Below are 24,215 nucleotides of genomic sequence, written 5' to 3'. Positions count from 1 at the left end.
ATTACAGTTCAGTAAGATTAACTTCTGTACCAAGCAAATTGGTTGCAACTATAGTAAAGAACAGAATTATCGGACACATAGGTGAACACAATATGTTGGGGAAGAATCAACATGGCTTTTGTAAAGGGAAATCATGCCTCACCAATCTATGAGAATTCTTTGAGGGTGTAAACAAACATGCGGACAAGGTGATCTAGTGGATACAGTTAACGTGGACTTTCAAAAAGCCTTTGGCAAGGTACCTCACCAAAGTCTCTTAAACAAAGTAAGCTGTCATGGGACACGAGAGGATATCCTCTCATGAATCAGTAATTGGTTAAAAGATAGGAAACAAAGGGTAAGAATAAATGGTAAGTTTTCACAGTGAAGAGATGTAACTAGCAGGGTCTCCCAAGGCTCCATACTGGAACCACTGCTGTTCAACGTATTCATAAATGATCTGGAGAAAGAAGAAAACAGGTGGCAAAATTTGCAGATGATACTAAATTAATCAAGATAGTTAAGTCCAAAGCAGACTGCAAAGAATTACAAAGAGCTCTCACTAAACTAGGTGACTGGGGAACAAAATGGCAGATGAAATTCAGTGTTGATAAATGCAAAGTAATGCACATTAGAAAACATAATCCCAATTACACATACAAAATGATGGCGTCTAAATTAGCTGTTACCACTCAATAAAGCGATTTTGGAGTCGTGGATAGTTCTCTAAACACATCTGCTCAAAGTACAGCGGCAGTCAACAGAATGTTAGGAAACATTAGGAAAGCAAAGATAATACAACTGAAAATATCATAATGCCTCTTTATAAATCCATGGTATGCCTTGAATACTGTGAACAATTCTGGTTCACCCATCTCAAAAAAAGATTTAGAATTGAAAAAAAATACAGAGAAGGGCAACAAAAATGATTAGGGGTATGGAACAGCTTCCATATGAGGAGAGATTAAAAATACTGGGACTGTTCAGCTTGGAAAAGAGACAACTAAGGGATGATATGATTGAGGGCTATAAAATCATGAATGGTGTGGAGAAAGTGAATAAAGAAGTATTATTTTCTCCTTCTCATAACACATGAACCTAGGGTCACCCAATGAAATTAATAAAAAGGAAGTTTAAAATAAACATAAGGAAGTACTTCTTCACACAATGCACAGTCAACCTGTGGAACCCATTGCCAGGGGATGTTGTGAAGGCCAAAAGTACAACTGGGTTAAAAAAAAAACTAGATAAGTTCATGGAGGATAGTGGCTATTAGCCAAGATGGCCAGGGATGCAACCCCACGTCCTGGGTGTCCCTAAACTGCTAGAAACTGGGACTGAACAAGAGAGGGTGGATCATTTGATAAATTGCCCTGTTCTGTTCATTCCCTCTGAAGCACCTGGCACTGGCCAGTGTCAGAGATAGGATACTGGACTAGATGGACCATTGGTGTGACCCAATATGGCCATTCTTATTACTTTACATAATACTGTTTCTTAGCATCTTTAAGATGCTAGTTTAATGGTTTAGAAACAGTTAACAGGAATACACAAGCCACTGGAGTGTGGGATATTCTGATGTGGACTTCTCTCACTTTCTCCTGTTGCCAGTGTTCCACTCTATATAAATAATTAAATATGGAGTGGGCCAGAGACAGCAAGGAAGAGTGAAGTTATAGTCTGGTGGTTAGGGCACTCAACCTGAGAGGTAGGAGAAACCCATGTTCAAGTCCCTTCACCTCACTGGGCAGAGGGCAAAACTGAACTGAGGGCTCCCACATCCTGGCTGAGTTCCCTAACCACTGGGCAAAGGAGGATAGGGGAGGCCACCCCCCTCGTTTTGTTGGGAGATAGGTGTACACCCACCACTGTCCTTACGAGGAACGAGGAACGGCACAGATGCCTGTCTCCAGCTGTGGATCCCAAGCAGAGATAGTCACCTAAGTCCCAGTGAGGGGTGGGTCTTGGGACACCTCTTCTCATCAGCATCTGCTATTGGCTAGTTTAGGTGACTCCCTGCCCAGTGTGCTGGCTTTTGAGGATCCCATGCTCAGGAGCCTCTCTCTCGCTCTGCACTGCAGAGGGATCCCAGGTGCTTAACCCAGGGTTTGTGACCTGCACTGGGAGGCTAAGCGCCTGAAACGTAGGTGTTACAATTCCTAAATCCCTTTATAGACCTGGACCTAAGGGTCTCCTTAATATCTGAAGTGTGAAATCTGATCTCCCCTGGGAGTAGGTGACATTTGGGGAAGATAACAGGCAAATTAATAGTCTGATGTAGGTAATGGATGAGGACATAATACCACCTTAATCTAATGGATGTCTGTATACGGCAGCCTCCAGAGCGGAGCCTCACCCCTCATCTCAATGGATCATTATCTTTAAAGCCTAATAGCATCAACACTAATTATCAAAAAGCAGAGGGATGATCAGACTATAATGATTTGCACAGCCTGATATTGACCTCACATTTTGGTGCCATGAGTATGTGCTGTCTGGCTGTGTACACAACCTGAAACAGTACCACCACTTCTATTTTTCTAAACTGCCAGCAGGAGCCAAGCAGCCAAAAGGGGAGGAGCAGAGCATAAGGGCCAGCCACGCCCCACGGAGGGACAGCCAGGCCTGGGAAGCCCAGCAGAGTACTTGGTTGTATCTGGATCTCACCGCAGGGGAGCTAAGACCCAAGGACACCGCAAAGCAAGCATTTTGAACGTCTGTACGGTCTGCTGTGAGAACGGAGCATGGTTTGTGGGTGGAGCCTGGACGAGTACTGCTCTGTTTTCCCCCACAATTCAGGCAGTGAAGTCCCATGAAAATGTCCAAGGACGTGGGAGTTTAAACACCATTTGAGAGGCTTGTACCAAAGTCCCTGATACTGAAGGTGGATGCCAGAAAGGCCAAGCTTGATGCATAGGGTACGAAGAGTCCTTGGAGGAAGCCGCAGACTCCATCCTGGATGGCAGTGAGGCTGACTCCAAAAACCTCCTGTCCTAGATCCACAAGTTCTGTGCTGTGCCCTGGCTTTTAAATGCTCCCTTGGAGGTGCCCATTTATTGCGACAGACCCCAAAGGGGTCCCACTCTGCTTTACGGAGAGGCCACACAGCCCAGCAAGTCCATCTGAGCCAGACTCCAGTTCCGAAGCTGTCACCTTCTTCAGGGATCAGTGCACCTCAGCAAGTGTTTGCAGTGACGTCATACAGCCTTTTCAAAGCAGAATAAGGTTTATTAGCCAACAGGAACACAGCATCAGGAGGTGCTGAGATTACCATCTCTCACGGGCCCACAGGATCGAGGCCATGCCCCCAGATTTACAACAGTCCCTAGGGGGAACCCTTCAATGTGACAGACCCCCTAGGGATCTCATTCTTTGTCCAGGATAAACCACACAACTTCACTGCCTCCTGCCGTGAGACGGGACTTCTGGGCCAGACTTGGCCACTCTTCAAGGATTAATGCACTTCGTCAGGCACTTGCAGTGACACTCAAACAGTGTGGTCAAAACAGGTTTATTAGTTCACCGGCCCACAGCACAGGACGTCCTTTGGGTAGCCTAGAGAACTGTAGGTTAAAGCATGGCCAATTCTGGTCATCCAGAGCCCAGCCAAGCTGTAGTGACCCTCAGTGTCCAAGTTCTGTGTGTCTCCCTCTGTCTGATCTCCTTGGTCAGACACCAGGTGAGAGCCCCTACACCTTCCAGCAGCCAACTCTGATCCCCCATCTCTCGCCTTCCCAGTCCTTTGTTCTCTCACCCTCTTTCCTCAGGGATATTGGTTGCTAGGTGTCAATGTCCTGGTGATTGGATTTGCCATTGTCTTCTCAGATGCTCTGGGTGACACCCAGACCTGTGTTTCTTTGCCTGCTCTGAAAGCAAACTGTCCTTTCCCACCCACTGTGATGGAGCAATGCAACATATAGCAGGAACTGAGGCATAAACAGGACCCATAAACATTTTATGAAATATTCCCATTTCGTCACACCTTCAAGAAATAAAGGTTAGGACACAGTCCCTACTGGCTAAAGCAGGGTTCCCTTGAGCCATGCTGGTTTCCTTTCTCTGTGTCTGTCCCTTTGTCTATTAATCCCAGGTGAGAGTTTCCTGTATTGTCAGTTGTTCAGTTGCTGGGGTTCCTGTTATCATTCTGGGGTTCTAGCCAGCCCTGAACAACCCATTCATGCCGCCCCAGACAGTTACATGACCGCAAACACCTCATGTCTCCTGCTCTGCCCCATGAGCATTTTAACCCTTCTGCACCCACTGGGTACAACACCAGTTGAGGTAAGTCACTGCCATGCAAATCATTCCTAAAAATATTACAGAAAACTCTCACTTTGCCACACCACCTGATCCAGATCTTTGGTTCCAAGGGAACCTTCAGCCCTACCTTAGAAGGGGAGTGACCAGGGATGGGATCCTCTCTGATGGAATAAAGAGGGCCTAGGAAAAGGTGCAGTGGATATAACCCTCTCTTGGTATCTCTGTGATGTTGCACTCCATATGCTTTATGAAAATATGCTTATGAATGTGAATATGATGTAACTGGAATATGCTTTATGCAAAAGGTCTCTTGTAAGGTATCATTACAAAGTTTATAATCTACTGAGTGTGTTCATCCTATTTGTTTGCATGTATTATTTCTATGTCTGGAGTTAGGAGAATAAGATATAAACTTGTATCACTGATGTAAACATATTAAGTGGAGGCCATTAAGGGTGCTCCAGAAACAATCAGTTGTAAATGGTACGTGTGGGCCAGCCCATGGGGAATGGAGACTAGGGGTATTACAGTGACATGTGACCATGTCACCTGATAATGAAATCCATCTTAAATCTGGTACTTTTCCATTCAGAAGGAGGGGTGGGGACCCAGAGAGACAAAAGATTCCCGCCTTGTGCCAAAGCTATAAAAGGGGGTAGAACAGGAAAAAAGGGGCTGCCAGTCATGAGAAAACCCCTGCTTACCACCTGTGATGGGGCAAGGCCAGATGGCTATAGGAAAGTAGTGAGAAACAGGTATGTTAGCCCCAGGCTAAACAAATCTCGGTTACCATGGTAACCAAATAGCAGTTGCTCCAGGTTAATCAAGACACCTGAAGCCAATCAGGGGCTGGCTGAAACTATTTAAAAGCTTCCCAGTTAGTCAGGTGGGCGTGCATGTCAGGAGCTGTAGGAGGAAGTTGTGCTGTTGGAGAGACTGAGTAGTACACACCATATCAGGCACAAGGAAGGAGGCCCTGAGGTAAGGGTGAGGTGGAGCTTGAGGAAGTGCGGGGCTGCTGTGGGGAAGTAGCCCAGGGAATTGTACGCATCCTGTTTCTAAAAGGTCAGCTACCATAGCTGATACTATTAGGGTCTCTGGGCTGGAGCCTGGAGTAGAGGGTGGGCCCAGGTTCCCCCTTTTGCCCCCCTGATTAATCACTGAGACAACAGAGACTGTGCAAGGGAGGATAGTTTCTCCTCACCTCCCTTGCTGGCTTATGATGAAAATGGCTCAGTAGGCTGTGACCCCTGCCTCTAGAGAGAGAAGGGCTATATGGAGGGTCACATTGAGCCTCTGAGGCTAGCAAAATCCACCAGGAAACATGGGACCCATGGAGACAAGGACAGAGATTTGTCACACACCTGAGATGTTTGCTGGAACTAACAAGGACTGTACCAGGGGAAAGGATTGGGCCCAGACTAGGAAGGAGTCTAGTCTGTGAAAGAAGCTTATTGGAACATCTTTGAGGGTGAGATATTACCTGTAATCAGTTTCTTAATGTATTAGGCTTAGACTTGTGTATTTTGTTTTATTTTGCTTGGTGACTTACTTTGTTCTGTCTGTTATTACTTGAAACAACTTAAACAAAAGTGATTTTATTAAGTATAAAAAGTAGGATTTATTAATAAACCCAGAGTAAATGATTAATACCTGGGGGTGCAAACAGCTGTGCATATCTCTTTATCAGTGTTATAGAGGGTGAACAATTTATGAATTTACCCTGTATAAGCTTTATACAGAGTACAACGGATTTATCTGGGGTTCAGGCTCCCAGAAAGGCTGAACATTATGTGTTGGGAAAGTCCCTGTTAACTGAGAAACCCCTGGGCTGAGTGAATCTCAGTTTCAATGAACTGCAGAGAGGTGTGGAGATGGATGGCAGGAGAGAGATCACTTGATCATTACCTGTTAGGTTCACTCCCTCTGGGGCACCTGGCATTGGCCACTGTCAGCAGACAGGATGCTGGGTTGGATGGACACTTGGTCTGACCCAGTCTGGCCGTTCTTATGTTCTTATGTGTGGCGCAGCCTCTGGGTCTGTGCTGGAGCTGACTGTGTGTGTAACTGAGTGTGCGAGTAACAGATAATTTGATGTAACAGTACGACATTGACAGCAGAATCTCCCCCGTGTCTCTTATGTCGGGATTCTCAGGCTAGGTCTACCTGAATCGGCGGGTAGAAATCGATCTCTCGGGGATCGAATTATCGCATCTCGTCGGGACGCGACAATCGATCCCCGAATCGACGCTCTTACTCCACCAGCAGAGGTGGGAGTAAGTGCCGTCGACTGGGAGCCGCAGAGGTCGATTTTGCTGCCGTCCTCACAGCGGGGTAAGTCGGCTCCGATACGTTGAATTCAGCTACGCTATTCGCGTAGCTGAATTTGCGTATCTTAAATCGACCCCCCCTGTAGTGAAGACCTGCCCTAAGTCCCTTTGTCCTTTACTTTACTCTGCATTTGTTCTGCAAACCTCCTATGCCCCCACTTTTGGGTGATACTAGGTTGTTATTGCACTGAATTGCTCTGTCCTCTAGTACAGCCCTATCTATCATCCTTCTTCACCCAGGATGTCCATCTCGCTGCGTGCCTGCAGCACCTAGCAGATTTCACTGTCTGAGCTGAGTGCTCCTCAGCTCCTGGTTTACACAGTTCCCCAGTCGCCTGCTGTTAATTAGTTGGTGTGCTGGTCTCATTGCCCTCTGAGGGGATGGAAGGGAATGTGAGCCCTAAATAACTGAGATTTCTGTCTCTCTTACTACTGTCCTCCTCCTGATGCAGAGTGTGAAGCCTGCCACTAATTGGCTCTAATTACTGGATGGTTGCATTGCTTTCTATTTAGATGCAGGGAGGGGATCTGAGACTAAGTTTCCAACCAGACTGTGAACATTAAATTAAATTTATCATCTGCTAGGAACTGAAGCAATAAAAACAATCAGTTAAAGAGTTTCCAGAGAGGAATATAGAGCTCCTCCCCACACTGTTACCTAACTACCCTGGTGGGGAGAACTCAGGTCCCTCTGCACAGCTGTGATTGGAGTCAAGTCCCAAAGGCGAGGCACCAAATCCTCAGTGCAAGTAATCCAACTCTGAATTTGGGGCTGTGCCCTGGGCTGAGAGTCTGACCCTGTCTTTTAGGGAATTCTCCCTTTTCTGATTTAGGGTCATGCCCCATGCACATTTATTGACCTGATCCCCTTGAGGCATTCCTTGAATCCCAAATTTGAAATTTGTACCATGCCCACATAGAGCCACTTCCTTGCAAAGTTCTCCCTGAGGTCCTGTCCATGTACCAACTTCCTCTGGGAAAGTCTCCCATCCCTGAATTTGGAGCATGACCCTGCCTATTGCTGAAAGTCTAAGAATAATCTAAGAGCCACACTACCTTGTGCACAGGTACTTATTGGGCAAAATAAAAGTCACACAAATTAGGCTAGTGCCTTAAAATTTCCTAAAATACATGGTTCCTAATAAAGATTCTTTCCCTGAGGCCTGTTGGGAACAGGAGGGAGATCCTCATTCCCAATCCTCTAGGAGCTTTAAACAACTTCACTTATTCCCAGCTCAGACACCTAATCTTGCCTCTCAAGACTTAATATGCCCAGTTTTTTTAAACCTTTCTCATATGTCAGGATTTCTAAAACCTTTTATCATTTTGTTGCCCTCCTCTGGACTCGCTCTCTCAATTGTCCACATCTTTCCTAAGTGTGGTACCCTGAACTGGACACTAGCACTCCACCTAAGGCCTCACCGGTGCTGCATAGAGCAGGACAATTACCTTCCAAGTCTTACATAGGATACTCCTACTAGTACACCACAGAATGAGATTAACCTCTTTAGCAACTCCATCATATTGTTGACATATTTAGTTTGTGTTCCACTATAACTCCCAGATCCTTTTCAGCAGTATCACCACGTAGCCAGTTATTCCCCATTTTGTAGTGTATTTGATTTTTCCTTCCTCAAGGTAATATTTTTGCACTTGTCTTTACTGAATTTCATCTTGTTGATTTCAGACCAGTTCTCCAATTTGTCAAGGTCATTTTGAATTCAAATTCTGTCCTCCAAAGTACTTGCAACCCCTCCCCATTTGATGCCATCCACAAATTTTAAACGCATACTCTCCATTATTCAAGTCATTAATGAAAATATTGACTAGTACCGGACCCAGGACTGACCCCTGCAGTACCCTAGCAGATAACGTCTCCCAGTTTGATAAAGAAAGTTTGATAACTACTTAGTGCTGGAAACATGTAAGGGCTCCCATGTTTTGTCTTTACTGAGCCCTCCTCTGATCTGATGGAAAAGCCAGGTTGCACCAGTGCCAAATACAGAGATAATATAACCTCCCTACACCTACTTGAGATTCCCCTGTTTATACAGCCAAGGATCATAGTAGCCCCTTTGGCCAGAGTTGTACATGAGCCTCATGCTCAGCTGATTATCCACCATGACCCCAAGTCCTCTTCAGAATCCCTGCTTCCCAGAATAGAGTCACACATCTTATAAGTACAGCCTACATTCTTTGTAGAACCAAACATTTGGGCTATTAAAATGCATATTGTTTGCTTGTATATAGTTTACCAAACGATCCAAAACTCTCTGTATCAGTGATCTGCCCTATTCACTAGTTACCATTTCCCCAATCTTTGTGTCACTTGCAAATTTTATCAGGGATGATTTTATGTTTTCTTCGAGGTCACTGATAAAAATCTTATGTAGTGTAGGGACAAAAACTAATCCCAGCAGGGAACCCATCAGAATCACCCCTGTTCAATGACAATTCCCTGAAGACCTATGTTGGCCAGCTTTTAATCCACTTAATGTGTGTCACATTAGTTTTGTATTGTTCTAGTTTTTTAATCAAAATGTCATGCAGTACTAAGCCAAATGCCTTACAGAAGTCTAAGTATATTGCATCAACACTTCAACCTTTATAACCAAACTTGTCATCTCATCAAAACAAAGATATCAAATTAGCTTGACAAGATCTATTTGCCATAAGCCCCTGTTCATTGGCATTAATTGCCCTCCTTTAATTTTTTTAATAACCGAGTCCTCTATCAACTCTTTTTTATTATATTCCCCAAGATCAGTGTCAGGCTGAGAGGCCTACAATTACCTGGGCCATCCCGTTTGCCCTTCTTGAATACTGTGACAACATTAGCTTCCAGTCCTCTGGAACTTTCCCAGTGCTCCAAGAGTTATTGAAAATCAACATTAATGGTCACAGAGCTCCTCAGCAGCTCTTTTAAAACTCTTGGATGCAAATTATCTGGACCGGGTGATTTAAAAATGTCTAACTATAATAGCTTCTGTTTAACATGCTCCTACGTTTGCAGTCAGCTGACTCTCAACCTGAGAGAGGTCTCTTTGCATCTCTTGCCCTGGACCCCTCTGGAACCCCCACTCCTGGTTAAGCTCACTGTTCTCCATGGGAGTTGAGCTCAATCCCAGGGTCCTTTCTGAGGCCTGGTCTACATTAACCCCCCACTTCGAACCAAGATACGTGAATAACGTAGCTGAAGTCGACGTACCTTAGTTCGAACTTACCGCGGTCCAGACGCGGCAGGCAGGCTCCCCCGTCGACTCCGCGTACTCCTCTCGCCGAGCAGGATTACCGAGTCGACGGCGAGCACTTCCGGGATCGATTTATCGCGTCCAGACAAGACGCGATAAATCAAACCCAGAAGTTCGATTGCCTGCCGCCGAACCAGCGCGTAAGTATAGATGTACCCGGAGTTCAATTACCTCCAGTTCCTGTTGCTGCTCCATCAGTGCCCTGTGGCTGGACCTGAGGAGGGCAGCCATCCAGAGCCCCTTTCAGGGCTGCAGTGTCTATCTGCCCTAACCAAGGGTGGCAGAGGAAGAGAAGACTGGCTCCTGGGCTCCCTAGCAGTTCTTAGCCGCCGCCTCTCCTCTGGGGAAACTCCTCCCCCTGCTCTGCAGCCAGCTTGGCTTTGTAAGCTCCCCTTCTCCAGGCAGAGCATGCTCTGCAGGTGTGCCTACTGGCCCTCGGTATGCTTGCTGTCAGTGGGATGGGGGCATCCCATCACATACCCCTGCCCCTCAAGTACAGAAAGGTTTCTTGCTCGAGCATCTCTCCATTCCCAATCTCGCGAGAAAAGAAAATCTGCATTTGCATGCTCCTTCCCGGCTCGGTGCCACACCCAGAAACTACAGGGCTGGTGTAGCAGCCTCCACAACCACGATGCAGCGCAGCTCCCTCTGGAGGTACGCCGCCTTTGGAGCGCCACCACCGAAAGGGGGTCTGGGCTGTAACCCTGCCCACGCTCCTCCCTGAGGCCCCCTCCCACTCGTCCTCATCCCCCGCGGCCTCGCCCACGCTGCTCCTCTTCCTGCCCCACCTCTTCCCCCGAGAACTCCCCCGCCCACTACTCAGGGCAGAGAAGGGAGCAAATAGGCACGAGCGGCTGGTGGGGAGGGCCTTGAGGGAGGGGGCGAAGAGGCCTGAGCGGCGGCAACCTCAGGGGAGGGGAGAAGAGGCGTGAGTGGGGCGGAGCCTTGGGGGAGGGGGCAAAGAGCTGCAAGCCGGGGGGGGGGGGGTGCGAGTGGGGGTGAGCCTTGGGTTGTGTCGTTATGCTGCTTTTGGATAAAGCTTCCCCCTTACAGGATGGTCTCGAGGTCCATGGCCGGTTTCAGCCGCCCCTGGTCCCCAGGACATCTCCTCCTGGGGGACTTTGGAGTCCCCCAGACAGGGCCTGCCCCGGGTCTCAGTGCTGGCTTGGGTCAGTTTGTAAACAATGTACTGAAAGGCTGGCCAATCCTAGCCTATCATCAACAGGTATTCTAATTTCTCTGCTAATGCTACTGTCATTGAATCAGTGTGGCCCTGCTGTTAGTTCCCGTCATTTACTGGGATAGGGCTTTACCGCTCCATGTATGCACTGCAGGTAAATTCTTCCCTCCAGGCCGATCGCCTCACCCGCTAGGGCAGCTTGCATCACTGTTTCTCTACGCCCCTATCCACAAGCCCCATTATATCCTTCTCTTGGCCCCAGACCCAGATTATCAATTTGGGGGGAGTCCTCCTACATAAGAACGGCTGTACTGGGTCAGACCAAAGGTCCATCCATCCCAGTATCCTGTCTGCCGACAGTGACAAATGCCAGGTGCCCCAGAGGGAGTGAACCTAACAGGTAATGATCAAGTGATCTCTCTGCTGCTATCCATCTCCACCCTCTGACAAACAGAAGCCCTAATTCAGAGGGCGATCAGGAGCCACTGAACACAGATGCTCTCCTCCTTCAAGGGCTAGAAGGGTGGCCCTCTAAGCCCATTCTAGATGGCAACAAGACTGGCCGGGAGCTAAAGTTCCAACACAACCAACTCATGCTCCACAACGGGGTCTGAGAGAGAAAGAGACAACTGACGAAGAGCACCTATGTGAAGAGTGTAAAGTCAGAACAAAAAGGAATTGCATCATCCTCTGAAGCAGAAAGTGCCTCAGAAGTCTTCAGTGTCAGACTGAGAGAAGAGCCGGAAGTGACTCTGGAACCCAAGGAATGGAGGGATGTCCCACTCTCAGAGAACAACCTGGACTGAGGGTTATGTTGTTTCTCCTTTTTGTAAGGCAGTGTGGAGACCTTGTCTTGTGGCATGTTGTCAACACTAATCATCTTCTTCTTTAATACAGCAGAAAAAGGAACCAGTGCCTCCACAGAGATGCTGCTAATGCCTGATGTACTGAAAGTGATGTTTATGGCACCAGAGAGAGGGTACCAACGAGACATGGCCTGCGTTTTTCAGTGCTGACACCGGCATATCCAGAAAAAGTCAATCTTTGACACTGAAGCTGGCCTGCTAGTTCCCCTGCTCGGAAAAGGACTCCATTCTGAGAAGGATGAGCTCAGAGCCTTGGACAGTACAGCTTCCTTCAGTCCTGTGCCTGTCTGTCTTTGGGTCTGTGACATGAAAGCCTGGCACATGGAGCATCGGGCTAGGGAATGACCTCCCAGTGACCACGTGACAGTCTGTATCCCTAAGTCCATCTGCTTACAAAACTATGATACGTCTTGTACAAAGCATACCTCCTGAGGTATCATTTGAAAAAGGACAGTTACCTGTTCCGTAACTGGCGTTCTTCGAGATGTGTTGCTCCTGTCTATTCCACAGTAGGTGTGTGTGCTCGCCACGTGCACCGGTGCCGGACGTTTTTCCCTTAGCAGTACCTGTACTGGGGGAGCACCGTGGTCACCCCTGGAGTGGCGCCTGTATATCGCGCTATAAGGGGAGCCACGGGCTCCCCCCACCCTCGGTTCCTTCTTGCCGGACAACTCCAACAGAGGGGAAGGAGGGCAGGATGTGGAATAGACAGGAGCAACACATCTCGAAGAACGCCAGTTACGGAACAGGTAACTGTCCTTTCTTCTTCAAGTGATTGACCCTATGTATTCCACAGTAGGTGACTCCAAGCAATATCTGCTGGAGGTGGGTAGGAGTCACAATAGTTCAGGACGGAGTACCGCCCTGCCGAACCTGGCATCATCCCTAGACTGGGAGACGATCGCATAATGCAAAGTAAATGTGTGAACTGAGGCCCACGTGGCCGCCCTACAAATGTCCTGGATGGGAACATGGGTGACGTAGGCAGCTGATGAGGCCTGAGCCCTCGTAGAGTGTGCCCTGACAATCGGTGGCGGGGGAATCCCTGCCAGATCATAACACGTGCGTATGCACGAGGTGATCCAGCGGGAAAGCCGCTGCATGGAGATAGGCTGCCCCTTTGCCCGCTCGGCCGAGGCAATAAAGAGTTAAGAGGATTTCCGGAACGGCTTGGTCCGATCAAGATAAAAAGCTAACGCCCTATGCACATCGAGCATGTGGAGGAGGCGTTCCTCGTTAGAGGCGTGGGGCTTAGGACAGAGCATAGGGAGAAAGATACTCTGCTCCATATGGAAGGCGGAGACCACCTTCGGGAGGAACGCCAGGTGTGGGCGGAGCTGGACTTTATCCCTATAGAAAACAGTATGGGGGGTTCTGAGGTTAAGGCCCTGAGTTCCGAGACACGTCGGGCTGACGTGATCGCCATGAGGAAGGCCACCTTCCACGAGAGGTGCGACCAGGAACACGTGGCCAGGGATTCGAAGGGGGGCCCCATGAGACGGCACAAGACCAGGTTGAGGTCCCATTGTGGTATGGGGGGGCCTAGCGTACGGGAACGAACAGTCAAGGCCCTTCAGGAAACGGGAGGTCATCGAGTGGGATAAGACCGAGTGCCCCTGCACCGGCGGGTGAAAGGCCGATATGGCCGTGAGGTGCACCCTGACCAAGACAGGTGCCAGTCCCTGGGCCCTAAGGGATAAGAGGTAGTCCAGGATAAACTGGAGAGGTGCGGCGGAGGGGGACACTCCCCGCTCACTCGCCCACCTGGCGAACCTGGACCACTTCGCCACGTACGTCCGATGCGTGGACGGCTTCCTGCTTTCCAGGAGGACTTGCCTTACCTGCTCCAAACACCTATTCTCCTCCTCGTTCAGCCACGGAGCAGCCACGCTGTCAGGTGGAGTGCAGCCAGATTGGGATGAATGAGGCGCCCCCCCCCCCCCCCCCCGTCCTGGGAGAAGAGGTCCGGGCTGCCCGGAGTGGCAGCGCCCTCGGGGGGGGGGGGCGCCCAGAGGCGTAGGAGGGGCCCGTACCAGTGCTGATGAGCCCACGCCACCTTCTGAAGGACCTAGGCGATGAGGGGGAACGGGGGAAAGGCGTAGAGGAGCTGGCCCGACCAGCTCAGGAGGAACGCGTCGGAGATTGCGCCTTCCCCCACCCCTCCCCTGGAGCAGAACCGGGGACAACGCCGGTTCTGGTGGGTTGCAAACCGGTCGATCTGGGGAGCTCCCCACTCTTGGAAGAGCCAGTGAGCGACCTCCGAGTGGAGCAACCACTCGTACTGGGGGGAGAAGACCCTGCTGAGGCGTTCCGCTTGCGTATTGCAGACGCCCGGGAGGTGAGCTGCCCACCGGGAAGGCCGTGACCGAGGTGATGAGATCCCTTAGGGTCTTGAACCTGTCCAGGGGGAGAGAGGCTGTGGCCCTAGAGGAGTCCAGCAGGGCCCCAATGAACTCTATGCGCTGAACGGGCACTAACGTTGATTTGGTCTCGTTCACGGCAAGGCCTAGATCGGCACACGTCGACAGGAGCAGCTCCACGTGGGACTCCACTTCGAAACGAGACTCTCCCTTGAGGAGCCAGTCGTCCAGGTAAGGGAAGATTTGTACCCCCTCCCGCCTGAGGTGGGCTGCCACCACGGACATACATTTCGTGAAAACTCTGGGAGTCGTGGATAGGCCAAAGGGGAGGACCGCAAACTGGTAGTGGTCCATCCCCACCATGAATCGGAGGAAGCGCCTGTGCCCCTCGAAAATATGGACGTGAAAATACGCATCCCGAAGGTCCAGGGCCACGTATCAGTCCCCTGGGTCCAGGGAGGGGATAATAGAAGCAAGGGACACCATGCGGAACTTGGAACAGGTTAGGAACCTGTTCAGGTCACGCAGGTCCAGAATGGGCCTGAGACCCCCTTTCGTCTTCAGGATCAGGAAGTATCGGGAATAGAACCCTTTGCCCTGGAACTCTACCGGTACCCTTTCCACCACCCCCAGGTGAAGCAGCCGATCCACCTCCTGTCCCAGGAGGCAGACATGTTCCAGGTCTCCCAGGGCCATCGTGGAGGGCGGGTGATTTGGCGGGGATGAGGTGAACTGCAACCCGTAGCCCTTGGAAATGGTACTGAGGACCCACTGGTCTGAAGTTATACAGGACCACGCCCTGAGGAAGGCAGACAATCGGTTGCAGAACACAAACTTTATTAGTCGGGGGGTCTCCCTGACAACAGGCCCGGTGCCCCCCTGCAAATAGTCAAAACCGCCTCTTTCCCTGCCTCTTGCCCTTAGAGGGTCCAGGCTGCGGGGCAGAGCGGGACTGTCGCTGAGACCGACGCTTCTGGTCTCTGGGCCTTTTGTATGGGGGCTCATATCTGCTCCTCGCACGTTGAGCCACCAGAAGCGATTTGACCTTGTCCTTAGCCGGAGGGAGGTAGAGGCCCAAGGTCTGCAAGGTGGTGCGGGAATCTTTCATCCCATGCAGCCTGATATCCATCTGGTTTGCAAAGAGCGCCTTGCCATCGAATGGGAGGTCCTGCATCAGGGATTGGGCCTCTGTCGACAGTCCCGACAACAGGAGCCATGACGCCCTGCGCATGGAGATTGCGGAAGCCATCGAGCGGGCCGCTGTGTCAGCAGCATCGGACGCCGCTTGCAGGGCAGCTTTAGCCACCGACGACCCCTCTTCCACCAGAGCCTTGAAATCCTTCCTGTCCCGGTCCGGGAGGAGGGGCTCAAATTTAGGCAGGGACTCCCACAGGTTGAAATTGTACCTGCTCAGTAAGGCCTGGTGGTTGGCTACCTGAAGCTGGAAGCTAGCTGACGAATAAAATTTTCTGCCAAAGGAGTCCATTCTCCTGGCGTCTGTTTTTGGGGGTGGGCGTGGGCTGGCCCTGATGCTCGCTGTGGTTTACCGATTCCACCACAAGTGAGTTGGGTGCCGGGTGGGAATAAAGGTATTCATGGTCCTTCGCCGGCACAAAGTACTTTATCTCAGCCTTCTTGGAGATTGGGGCCAAGGAGGCAGGAGTTTGCCACAGGGAGTTGAAGATGTTGGCAATACCCTGGTGCAGAGGCAGGGCCACGCGGCCCGGTGCTGAGGGAGACAGGACATTAAAGAGGGAATCAGACGGACCCTCCATCTCCTCAGCCTGCAGCTGGAGGTTGGATGCCACCCGCTTTAGCAGGTCTTGGTGCGCCTTGAAGTCCTCCTGCAGGACCAAAGGCGGAGGCGCCGCTATGGTGTCGTCCGGTGCCGGGGAGAGGGCCCGTAGGGAGCCTGGCGCCTCAGCCGGTGGGGCTGGGGCGTCGAGCTCCAGATCCGAGTCCGGGTGCAGGTCCGCCGACTCGTGACCCACTGACTTGTCCCATGGGCGGCCGGACGAGGCCGATGGAGCCTGGGACACTCCAGCAACCGAACAGGCCCCCATCTGGGCTGGCCACGGTGGCCACGGTGCCCACTGGCACCACTGTCCTTGCCACGGGGTCCCCTGCCATTGGCCCGGCTGCATGCCCGATGGCAGTATGTGTCCCGGCGGAATGGCGCAGACCGAGGATGGGTGGACAGGCGCCGAGGCCGAGGTCGCCGAAGAACGCTTGGTGCCCCGGGAGCAGTAGGAACGGTGCCTGTGACGTTATCTCCCTCGGGACCTGGACCTCGACGTCAAGGACCGGTACCCACGTGACGAAATGCTTCGGTACCCATGACGGTGTCGCAAAGCCCAGTGCCCTGACGCCGAGGTGCCGTGGGGGGAGCCTCTGGCGTGACGTCTAGTCGAGTGGGAGCTGGAACGAGAACGATGACGTCTGTCCCGTCGAGAGCGGCTCCAGTACCCACACCTTACAGGTGAGCGTTCCCAGTGCCTCTCTCGGTGCCTACGCTCGCTAGCAGGCGGCGTAGAGGGTCCCCGCGACTCCCGTCCCGACGGTGGCTTGGAAGATCTGGCCAGCGTTGAGGGTGGCTGGGAGCTGCCAGATGAGTGGCCGCTGCGCGCCGAGCGGCATGGGGAGCGATCCTCGGAGCGGGAACTGCGGCTGTCCGGAGAGGTCTGGTGGGCACCCAAAGGAGGCTTGCCTCGAGACCTGGGGCCCGTACCCAGTTGCGAGCTCGGGACGGGTAGGGACATAATGTCCTTCGCAGCCTGCACCACCTCTGGCGTTGACAGCATCCGTACCGGTGGGGATGCCTGGGCCGACGGTACCGGGCTGCTCCGCTCCACGTGAGTCGGAGGTCTTGAGCCCGGGGGGATCGAGGGCTGCCCAGTGCGGGACCAGCCTCCCCCTTATCTTTATCGCGGCGTCGTTGCGAGGCTGGGCCCTTCCCATGCTTTCTGGAGGGAGAGCGGCGCCGACTGGTTGAAGGGGCCTCGTAGGGTGACCAGATGTCCCGATTTTATAGGGACAGTCCCGATTTTTGGGTCTTTTTCTTATATAGGTTCCTATTACCCCCCCACCCCGTCCCAATTTTTCACATTTGCTGTCTGGTCACCCTAGCCGGCCTCGCTACGTACCAACGACACGGCGGCCGGCGCCGAGTCCAATCTGCGTACCGGCATTGGGGCCAGCGCTGACTCCATCAGGAGAGCTCGAAGTCTAAAGTCGCTCGAAGTCTAAAGTCTCTTTCCTTCTTGGTCCTTATTTGAACGACCTGCAGATCTTACAACAGTCGCTAATGTGAGTCTCACCCAGGCAGCGAAGACACTCAGCGTGAGGGTCGCTCCTGGGCATAGAACAGCGACAAGAGTCGCACAAATTGAAGCCTGGGGCACGGGGCATGCCCCAGCCCACTCTAACAACTGAAGAACGATCCACGAACGGTACCATACCACTAAGGTCGAGAAGCAGGGCTGCAGCAGAGCTGGAGCACAAAGTTCCAACTACCTTCACTGGCAGCAAGAAGGAACTGAGGGTGGGGGGAGCCCGTGGCTCCCCTTGTAGCGCAATATACAGGCTCCACTCCAGGGGTCATAGAATCATAGAATCATAGAATATCAGGGTTGGAAGGGACCTCAGGAGGTCATCTAGTCCAACCCCCTGCTCAAAGTAGGACCAATTCCCAACTAAATCATCCCAGCCAGGGCTTTGTCAAGCCGGGCCTTAAAAACCTCCAAGGAAGGAGATTCCACCAACTCCCTAGGTAACGCATTCCAGTGCTTCACCACCCTCCTAGTGAAATAGTGTTTCCTAATATCCAACCTGGACCTCCCCCACTGCAACTTGAGACCATTGCTCCTTGTTCTGTCATCTGCCACCACTGAGAACAGCCGAGCTCCATCCTCTTTGGAACCCCCCTTCAGGTAGTTGAAGGCTGCTATCAAATCCCCCCTCATTCTTCTCTTCTGGAGACTAAACAATCCCAGTTCCCTCAGCCTCTCCTCATAAGTCATGTGCTCCAGACCCCTAATCATTTTTGTTGCCCTCCGCTGGACTCTTTCCAATTTTTCCACATCCTTCTTGTAGTGTGGGGCCCAAAATTGGACACAGTATTCCAGATGAGGCCTCACCAATGTCGAATAAGCCTCACCAATGTCGAATAAAGAATGGTCGCCGCGGTGCTCCCCCAGTACGGGTCCTGCTAAGGGAAAAACTTCCGGCACCGGTGCACGTGGCGAGCACGCACACCTACTGTGGAATACACAGGAGCAATCACTCGAAGAACTCATAATCTTCTGATCATTATTGTCCCCGTAAAATATGTGTGGCCACATTGTATGTAAAGTTATAAGATTCCACTGTACAAATTTATTGAGACATGCTCTGAGTTTAGAAAAGCAGGCAAAAACAAGTTTCTCAGAGACAAAAGGGCCACGTGTCAGCATAATCAAATGGATTATCACCCTGTTAAGCAGCCATTCTTTGGCAGGAAGGGTGTGAGCGAGAAATTTACATCAAGCCAAGCAGACTTGCTGTTGCCTGAACCCCAGCTGGAGCTGCTTCTCAAAGAAGATAAATGCTATAAGAGGGGAGAACAGAGGACACAAATCATCTCTCTTCCCTCATCTATAGTTATGGCATCAATAACGTTTGAAAGGCAAAAGAAGTATCCCTTTTGCACTCATTGTGTAGCAATGCAGAGTACATAGGGAAACTGAGGCACGTGTAGGATGAAAATTACAGGAAATTCTCACTTCATCACAGAAGTCTTTGACAGATATGACAACAGTGACTCTGTGAAAACTGCAGGAAGATAGGGCTGGGCAGGATCTAAGGTTGGATGCAAGAAATATCAGGTGATTGGCGGATGCCCTGTACCTTCACAGAAAAAGTTTCTAAATGTGGCATCTAACAAGCAGTCGATTGTAAAATTCCCCTGTGATTATGTAGTTAAAATGCCCCTGGGAGTGTAGGAGCACAACCACACAAAACTCCTTCTTGCTGGAGGCTTTTCCAATGGTGAAGTACCAAAGGCCGTCACCAGTAAAGGTGCTGAAGAAGCCCAAGACGTGTACAGTTCTCAAGAAGAAGCAGACACAAGTATGCTTCTGTATGTTGTATGTGCCATTATGGCTTTGGACTCTCTTGGTGTCAAAGGAACCGTAGTCATTAGGTCACCTGATACAGAGGTTTGGATCCTTGCTGTTTGCTACTTTCCAAAAACAGGACACATAGATAACGTGTGGATTGGAACAGGCACCATGACCAGCACAGGGGACGAACGTCACTTCATACCTGTGCATGCAATTTGTGATGCACCCACTCCTGATTTCTGCAATTTACTTCCTGCTGTACACGTGTTAACAGGATGTGACTCCGTGTTATCCCTGTTTGGGATTGGGAAAAATCTGTGTCTGATGTTAAAACAAAGGCATCTTACCGCTTCAGAGATCTTACCAAATTGGGAGAGAGTGACAGACAAGCCACAATTTCTGCAGCAAGGAAGTTGGTAGCAGTGCTGGATGACCAGAAAGTAAAAGAAGCCCCTCAGAGACATGAATTGCTTGCGCCTCAATCTAGCCATCAACAAGGGCAAGTCACTGGCCAAGCTCCCACCATGTGAGGACAGTTCTGACAAGCATGTCGAAAGAGCATGTTGGAAAACACAGATCTGGATGTCTTTGCACATAGGTGAACCAGATATTGGATCACTATTGCAACCTTGATTTACCACTTTTTGTATGCTTCAAGGGCCCCGTGGTGTCTGAGCTTATTTGTGCCTGTACCAGAAGGGGTCACTGTTCCGACTACAGATACCAATCGTCCCTGCACAGAACTGTGTCCATGCCAACACAGTGAAGGCTGTGGTAAGCCACACTCTGTCAACAGACATCAGAATGATGATAATGATTATCTATCTAGACTAGAAATGTCACCAGCACTATTACATTTCAATAATACCTGAACACATTGATTATGAGATTTTGTTTTACCCTTTAGATTATTGTTGCAAAGCTTTGAGGTCTCAAAGACATCTAATTGTGTGTCTTAATATAATACATAGTGCCATTAAACTAACAGAAACCATAGCAAATATTTCAAAGCGGTCATTCTAATATGTTGATGGTGTCATTGTTAATCCTCATTTCTATGGTAACTACCCCACTTGACAGTTCGACAGCATACCTCCTCTTAAAGAAGACATAATAAGCTTTCAAATGATTTATGAGGCCTGTATGTGTGTAGAGAGGGTAATTAAGTCAACCACATTAGTGGTGTCTGCTGCTTGCCTACTGGAAGTGTCTCCGTCTTCCCGCTCCAGCACTGCGGGGTTGAAGTAAGTGCAAACATTTGGGCATCAATAGATCTCTCAGCTGAGAGGAGGGTCACACGGGGCCAGTCTGCTTCTCCAGCAACATCACATCAGGCTGTGAGGCTGACGCCCCTTGCACAGGCTGGGGTGTGAACCATGTAGGGAGCACAATGTTGACAAAACTTCCTTACACTGGGGAAATGCTCTCTGTGAAACTCATTTATTGGTCCCTGCAATACAGACTCTCTCTCTTTGGCAACACGATGGGGTTTAGCTCTTCCCGCTTCACTCTGCTCTTCACAGCATCTGCAGAAATGTCTGCTACTGACACCAAGGCACCTTGGAGGCTGTTTTTCCTCCCCACAATGTCTAGGTAACATTTCTAGGTAACGTGGTTGTTAGACCACGATGGAATATTAGTTGAGGATTGTAACAGGCTGTCAATGTTGCCTAATGCACCCCCTGTGCCCAGTGACTTTGAAGCTGGATAAGTAATTAGAACCAGCTCACCTGGCTTTTAACATATGACTAGGATGAGGAGTAACTGTGCCTGTGAACAAAGACAGAGTCAAGAGGAGGGGGGAGTGCAGATAAGGGAGAGTGAAAACACCCTCCAGAGTGACTGTGATCCTAACAGCACCCCAGTGCAAGAAGGCAAGTGACTGATATCTGGTAGGAGTTTCAGCTGCCTCATCAGTTGAACATACCCCAACTCATTAATGTCATAAGCTGTATCTAAAAGGCGTCATGTAAGATATCAATAGAAAGCTAACACACTGATCATTAATATTATTGTGTGGTGTATGTATGGAGAGCAAATTCAAACTTACAGACACGTTGGGAATGATGTTACCAAAATGCCTCTGCCAGGTAGGGCTGAAGTTACTCTACCCTAGATAAAGAAATATGGGATTTCCAGGGTACATTAAGAGAAAATGGGAATGCAAATGACATAGAAGTATACAGGACCATCAAGATAGCAGAGGAAGGAGACTGCAGGAACAGATCGATTTGCAGTTTAGCAAACACCAGCAGAGGAAGAAACCAGCATGAAACTTCCTTTACCAGGAGACTCCATGTCACCTTCCTCACAGCTTGACTGACCTTTACTGAGAAGTGTAACTATCTGAAGAATCCATTGAAAAGATTCACCGAAGAGGGGGGCCACCCCCCATCCCCCGGTATCTTTCCGTTAAGAAGACACAGAAACCGAGCACGCTGGGCTTTGTAGGAGATCCTGACCAGAGAGTTGGTCAACCATTGCTGGAAGGCAGGCCAGTAAGGAAACTGCCTTGCACGAAGGCTGTGGCTTGTTTTAAGTCTTAGCCTCTAGAAAGCATTTTTCACTTTTATTTGCTTGTAACCATTTCTTACTCTATCCTTTATGTGTGAACTCAATTAAAATCCCATCTCCTTTTGTTAATAAACTTATTTCACTTTTCATCTAAACCAACCCAGTGCTGGGTTTGATTTAAAGTGAACGTTAACTCCATTTAATGTGGCAAGCTGCTGGGTATGGAAGCTTTGGAGGAGCAAATGAACCTTACTAGCTCTCTGAATGGTAGAAGAGGGCTGGATGTTGCAGAGCTCACAGTTCTGGGAAAGTTCAGGACTGGGAGTGTGTTGGGGCCATGCCTGTGTAAGGTCATTGGGTGATGGAGATGAGAGTGGGACTGTTGTGTTGTAGGCAGGCTGTTGGGGTCAGAGCACTGAACCAGGGCTGCACAGCACACAGACACACGGCAGACTGCACGCTTCTATGCCGGCTGGAAGTGTGCAGACAGGAGAATCACAGCATCGCAGCATTTTGAGGCACTCAGCGTTACAGGGCAGGTGGTGACACAGCCCCTCATTGGTCTGGATGCACCCCAAGATGTGACAGAGACATAGGCCTCGGACTGCCCCAATGTACGTGGGAACCAGCTAGTGGAGCCGTTGGATCCAGAGCTTCCCTGGTCACAATGGATGTCGGATCCCTCTGGGGCTGTGATAACCTCAGCACAGAGTCTGTCTGGATGTTGGAAGGAGTGGCAATTGATGGATGTCTTTCCATTTGCACCTCAGAACCGGTACTGAAACTGACAGATCCATTTGTGGCACTTTCTCCTGCTCAGAAGGTTTTTTTAGGCCTACATCTTTAAGACTCTAGTGCAAGGACTCTCCTGACTTTGAAGGAGACGGGGAGGGATCTCTTCTCCTCAGTGCAGCTTTGGAAGAAGGTTTGTCGCTAAGCTAGTAAGAGTGCCCCTTACTCGCATGGCTTGGAAGTCTTGGCCTCAACTCCTGTGCTCGGAGGGGCACCGCCTGTTGATTGAGGCTGATGTACAGGGGTCTCCCCAGCCCGGATCTGATTGGGATCTTACAGCATCTCCATCAGGTGTTCTCTAATCTCGACCCTCATGCATGCTGCGAGGGAAGGAGCGGCAAATGCTGCACTTAGCCAAGATGTGAGCCTCGGCTAGGTAGTACGGGCAGCACTGGTGTTCGTCACGCACCGAAAAGGAATGGGGGCAGGAGACGCAATATTTGAACCCCAGAGCTCTGGGCATAATCCTAACTCCCAGGGAGGATTTCCCCAGGGCAGGGAAACACAGCTAACTAACTAACTGTTAGTATTTCAGACAAAAAGACTACAAGAAAAAAATACTACAATTCTTTACAATATATTTACAAACTGAAGCCGTTGAAGGAAGAAGCTGTGGACACAGAAGATCCCAATTCAGGCCACATAGTGGTAAGAAGGAATTGGAAAGGTGCAGGTACACCCCACCCCTTATGCCCTCGGTTCAGAGCATGAGGAAAACAACTACACGTGTGCAGACCAATGGACACTACTTACCAAAAATCTCCAGACCCGGGCGCATGGTGCGCATGTGTACCCACGTGTGGGATGCGCAGGGAAAGAAAATTCAGTTATGTTTCCCACAGAAACAACAGGAAAACATGGCCATTGTATCAAAAGGATGAGCAATTATCGTTATTACACTTTTCATCCCAAAGGGTCTCAAGGCAGTTTGCAAGTTTAGGAATCACCTAACAACCACCGAAGAGCAGCCATCTCTCAGATGGAGCAGGAGCAGGACAAGAAAAGAAGACTCCCATAACCAAGTGAAACTGCAGTGCTAATGTAGTGTGACAGACCCAGACCAGTGGGGTACAGGAGTCTGGTAGAGGGCAAATATACTGGTCACTGGATGAGTAGTTTTCTGTTCCCTGAGTGACCAGAGCAAGGGCTGCACTAGAGTAATCAGGAACCTGCTAGAACCAGTTAAGGCAGGCAGGCTAATTAGGACACCTGGAGCCAATTAAGAAGAAGCTGCTAGAATCAATTAAGGCAGGCTAATCAGGGCACCTGGGTTTTAAAAGGAGCTCACTTCAGTTTGTGGTGTGAGTGTGAGGAGCTGGGAGCAAGAGGCGCAAGGAGCTGAGAGTGTGTGCTGCTGGAGGACTGAGGAGCACAAGCGTTATCAGACACCAGGAGGAAGGTCCTGTGGTGAGAATAAGGAAGGTGTTTGGAGGAGGCCATGGGGAAGTAGCCCAGGGAGTTGTAGCTGTCATGCAGCTGTTACAGGAGGCACTATAGACAGCTGCAGTCCACAGGGCCCTGGGCTGGAACCCAGAGTAGAGGGCGGGCCCGGGTTCCCCCCAAACCTCCCAATTGACCTGGACT

At 50.2% G+C, this 24,215-nt stretch overlaps 1 protein-coding gene across 1 annotated transcript in view; it reads right to left on the bottom strand.

Moving 5' to 3' along the window:
* SHANK3 (SH3 and multiple ankyrin repeat domains 3) overlaps positions 1–24,215 on the bottom strand; it is a 610,715-nt gene that overhangs the window by 297,292 nt on the left and 289,208 nt on the right. The gene's annotated exons all lie outside the window — the stretch shown is intronic.

Source organism: Emys orbicularis, chromosome 1 (assembly GCF_028017835.1).
Source record: "Emys orbicularis isolate rEmyOrb1 chromosome 1, rEmyOrb1.hap1, whole genome shotgun sequence".
In the NCBI taxonomy this organism is placed as follows: domain Eukaryota; kingdom Metazoa; phylum Chordata; order Testudines; family Emydidae; genus Emys; species Emys orbicularis.
This window is presented reverse-complemented; position numbering and strand designations above follow the sequence as displayed.